Below are 4,807 nucleotides of genomic sequence, written 5' to 3' on the forward strand. Positions count from 1 at the left end.
TCAAATCCATCCAGAGCGCCTCAGACCTAGAAATCTGCTTTTGAACGTTCACAGCCTTGAAAATTCTATGGAGTGGTTCTACTCTTCACATGTGGGGTCTCCTGAGTGAAGATTGACTTGATGGCAACAAGAGTAAAAACATAAACTAAGCGTAAGGAAGAAAAGGGGAACCCCACAGCAGGTGCTGAGAGTCCATGGTGCAGGTGGGGAAGAAGAACAAGGCGGGGACAGCCCTGTCCAGGCCCCAAGTGGGAAGATGACAGAAGTCTCCCCTCAGAGAGCTGAGACAAACAGATGGACAGATGAACAGACACCTGCAGTCCATGCTGTGATGGAGGGATGTGCAGGGTATGGTGGAAACACAAAGAAGAAAATTTCACCCAGATAGGTAGCAGCAGGGAGCTCTGGTGGCCTAGTGGCAAGAAGCTGCACTGCACTCCTGAAGGCAAGCAGTTCGAGGCCACCACCTGCTCTGTGGGAGAAGGATGGGCAATCTCTTTCCGTGTGAATAACTGCCTCTGAAAACCCAGTGGAGGGTCAGCTACGGGTCAGTTCTTACGCAATGGTACACAACAACAACAACAACAACAGGGGCACGGCAGAGGTTGGGGGTTGGGGATAGGCACGCAGGTACAGCTTACCAGAGGGTAACCCCAAGCCAGTCCTCAAGGGTGAGTAGAAGGGAGTGGTCAGGTGAAGTACCCTGGGGTGGCTGTTTCAGACTCTTACGAAGAATCTGAGCAAGATTATGATTTGAAGCTTCCTTTAGTTTATAGATAATGGAATGAGTAGCTCCCAACAACTAGGAAATGGGTTCCCCACCCTCCTCCACACCCCAACAAAGACAGACCAGGGATTTATACTGATTACAGAAAATAGGCAGTGAACCCACACAAAGATCCCCACCCCACAGTACTTTGAGGTTGCAGCTAATCATTAATTTTATCATATGATCAAGTCTAATAAGAAATAATATGTGGAGTAATTAAAATTTAAGTTTCTGGGAAGAAGCAGTGAGTTTGAACACCAATTTAGAACATCAGAGCACACACGTAGGTTAGAGCTGTATGTAAGCAGAAAGTAGTAATATTTGTGCAAGTTAATTTGTCCAAGCCTAGGTTCCAGAGATTCTGGAAAAGAAAGAAAAGATTTAATAAGGTAGAGGAATAGAATGAGCTAGAACTTGGAGGAGATGACTTTGTTGAAATTGCATTGCTACTCATGCGTTACCTTTGATGAAACTGAGTGAAAGACGATGGAGCTTACTGACGAATCCGATGTCCCATTAAAGAGACAACTGGGCCCCAGAGAGATGGGACTGTGTGTGTGTGATGTGTCCAAGGCCCCCTCATTTCTGCTACAGGGCACCTTGCAGCTCTGGGCTCTAGACCTTTCCACTGATATACCTCCATGTCTGTGAGTAACCCAGCACTGGTGGGCTTTGCAGTCAGGGAGGCCAGGGTTCAAGTTTCAGTTGTGGCAATCAACCAGCCCTTTCACCTCATTGAGACACCGGCTTTGCTTAGAAAACGAGAACAAGTAAATCTGTTTGATCAACTAATCCTGGCTTAACTTAAAGAATGAAAGGAAGGTGACATTTCCTGGGATTGGAGGGATGCTTGGGGTGATAGATGCCTGTGGGTCCTTGGGAAGGCCGCAGGAGGAGTCACTGTTTGGGAGGGAGCACAGTGTGTCCAGGTTTGTCGTAAAGCAGAAGAGATGAGTCTACCAGGAGCAGGTGAGTGCCAGCGTAGCCCCGGGACTCAAGCAGGTGAGTTTTGCTCTGCTTGGAGGAGGTAGTGAGGGTCGGTTCAGGACTTGAGCTGCAGAGTTTCTTGTAGATGTCTAAGGATGCAGTTATTAATGTCATGCTGGTTTTCTTTCTCCAGCTCCAACCACTACCAGCCTGCGGTCTCAGATGGGGCAGTCTCTGCCCGCCTGACCAGTCATCTGCACCAGCCCTGCTGCCTCTCCAACTTTCTGGTCTCCACACCCCCCCCTGACCTGACCACTTCCTGAAGCTACTTCCTTTTCTAATCAATAAAGTGACCATTTCCAGCACTGGTGGGGTGTGGCATCCATTCTTGTCACTCTATTCCTGTCTTCCTTGTCCCTGGTTTGAGGTGGATGGAATAGTGAGCTCTTCCAGGCACACAGTCCAGGGGAGAACCACCTGGGAATCAACAAACATTAATTCAGAGCCCTTACCTGGGTGAACCCTGGTACCAAGCTTTGACGTTGGTTGTTTCCCCAATGCGATGGATGAGAAATAGAGGCTCAGAGCGGTAATGGGACACTTCCAAAGGCTCCCGTCTTTAAAAGAGAGCTCTGAGGGAGCTCTGGTGGCCTAGCAGCAAAACGCTGAGCTGCTATCCCAAAGGCATGCGGTTCGAATCCACCAGAAGGAGGGGCAGTCCCCTCTGGTGCTGGTCAGATCTGATTCAACAGTACAAGAAAAGAAAGAAAATAAAAATAAGAGAGCTCTGATAATAGCCAAAGTTACTGGCAATTCACTGTGTCCTATCTGCCAGAAACAATACTGGGAGACTGACTGATGCAATTTCCTCTGTCTCCACAAAGAAGCCTGGTGGTGTAAGTGATTGTGATCTACTGCTAAACTAAAGGTTGATGGTTTAAACCTACCATGCTACAGAAGAAGGGCCTTGAGATTACGTCCATAAAGATTTCAGCCCAGAAAAGGCCGGGAAGCACTTCTGCTCTGTATGTTACACTTAGTGTTGGCATGAATTGGAATTCACCTTGGGCTTGACTTATTTGTGTTTGTTTGTGTATGTAAACTTAAAATAGCCCTCTGCGTCGTCAGCAGTAGCCCTGTATATTCACGTAAGGCCTCTGTGAAGTCACCTGTCTGCAGCCACGCAGGAACCAGGCTCCTTGTTTAAACGCCAAATATTTGTTCCCAAATATTATATTCCTGTGGATTGAAATTCGAAAGGTGGGAGGTGTGCAATGACAATTGTCTTTCATTTTTCACTTCTTACCTCCGCCCCTCCCTGCATGTATCTCCGTTCTTCTCAGTGTCATTGATTCTTGTGTAATTCTTTATTTTTGTGTGTGTGTACCGTCAAATCAGATCTGACTGGTACAGGAGGAGATTGTCCCTCCTTTTCCCGGCAGAGCATCTGGTGGATTCGAACCGTGTGCCTCTGGGATTGTAGTTGCAGCTCCTTGCCACTAGGCCACCAGAGCTCCCGATTCTTGTGTAATTCTTTAGAGGTGCAGCTCCATCTTTGGCCTTCTCCTCCCTCTACCCACTTTCTCTTTCTCTCTACTCCCTTTCTCTACATTTCTTGCTATCTGCTACATTTCCCTTTATTTACTGGGTCAGTCTCTTCCTTCCTCCACTACCTCGCCCTCTGTATTCCGTTCTTTCTCTTTTCCCTTTCTTCTTCTCTTCTCCATCCATCGTATCCTCACCGCTATCTCAGCCCTTCTTGATATTTCCATCTCTCTCCTTTTTCTTTAGCCTCTTCCGACCATGCTCTATCCATCTATCCAGCTGTTGTGTACCATCAAGTCTGAACTGATCCATAACTGACCCTTTGTTTCAAGAAGTTTGAAATTGCCTGGAAGGAGATTGCTCATCTTTATCCCATGAAGCAGCCGGTGGATTTGAACCACTTGCCTTTGGATTGGTAATGCAACTGCTTATTCACTAGACCTCCCTGTCTATCTAGGGAGATACCGATATAAAATTCTCATGTAATCCCCTTTCTTTCTGCATGAATGGTATCATACTATAACACTGTTGTACTTGCCTTTTTATTTTCCCCATTTACAAGTTATCTTGGAGATCACACCATATTCATTGTGGTAAAATGAATTCTTTGATATGACCTTTAATCTTAGTTCTCTAGGAAAATACCTTGGGAACATTTCCCCCTCAGCCCCAGGAATTACCTTTGCCCCGTTTTCTACCCTGAGGGTTTGTTGATCAACATTTGCCAGGTAAAATGTAAAAACTTGATTTGATATTTTTCTTTCTTCCTGAGCTGCAGCCCTGTGTTTGGTATGCCCTTGCAGAGATGGGTCAACAGACTATGCAAATGAAGCATTCGTAGCCTACTATGTAAATTAAGTGTCTGTGGCCTCCTGATGGAGGATTAGTCCCATCATGCCTTTAAATTACTGTAAAATTTGTATATATATGCAGCAACCCACAGTGGTTTTTCAGAAAAAAACAAAACCACAGAAGGAAAAGATAAATAGGGAAGGAGAGAGGAAGTGAAGGAGGGAGAGAGAAAAGTGTAGAGAGAGAAAGTGAGCAAACCCAGGAAGATCCTAAAAGAGTCATCAACGTAGTTCAAGGGCTGTGAAGCAACAGGTGTGGAAGGTGCCCTGCTGCAGTCAGAGGAGTTTGGCTTAGGAGCCTGGCCTGAGGGGACTGAGAGGCAGCCCGCAAGGCCAAGAAGAGACAAGTGAGCTGTCTTCTACTGAAGAAGGAAGATTTTTACCTCCATGTTTCATGAACTCAGGTTCCCAAGCTGTACCATTTCTTAATTACCTACTTAACTATAGCCATGCATGGTGCCTCTCTAGACACACTGGTTCCTTCTGAAAACATGCCCAAAGTAAGCGAGACACAGTTTCATCACATTTGCCTCCAAGAATTACTCTGACTACGTTTCCTTCAAGACAGATGTTTGGTTTTTGGGCAGCCCAAGCTATATTCAGTACTCTTTGCCAATGCCACAATTCAAAGGCATTGATTCTTCTTCTGTCGTCCTTATTCATTGTCTGTCTTTCAAATGCATAGGAAGCAATTGAAAATACTATGGATGAGAGA

This window comes from Elephantulus edwardii, unplaced genomic scaffold (assembly GCF_000299155.1).
Source record: "Elephantulus edwardii isolate Elephantulus edwardi_28Jun2011 unplaced genomic scaffold, EleEdw1.0 scaffold00015, whole genome shotgun sequence".
Lineage (NCBI taxonomy): Eukaryota > Metazoa > Chordata > Mammalia > Macroscelidea > Macroscelididae > Elephantulus > Elephantulus edwardii.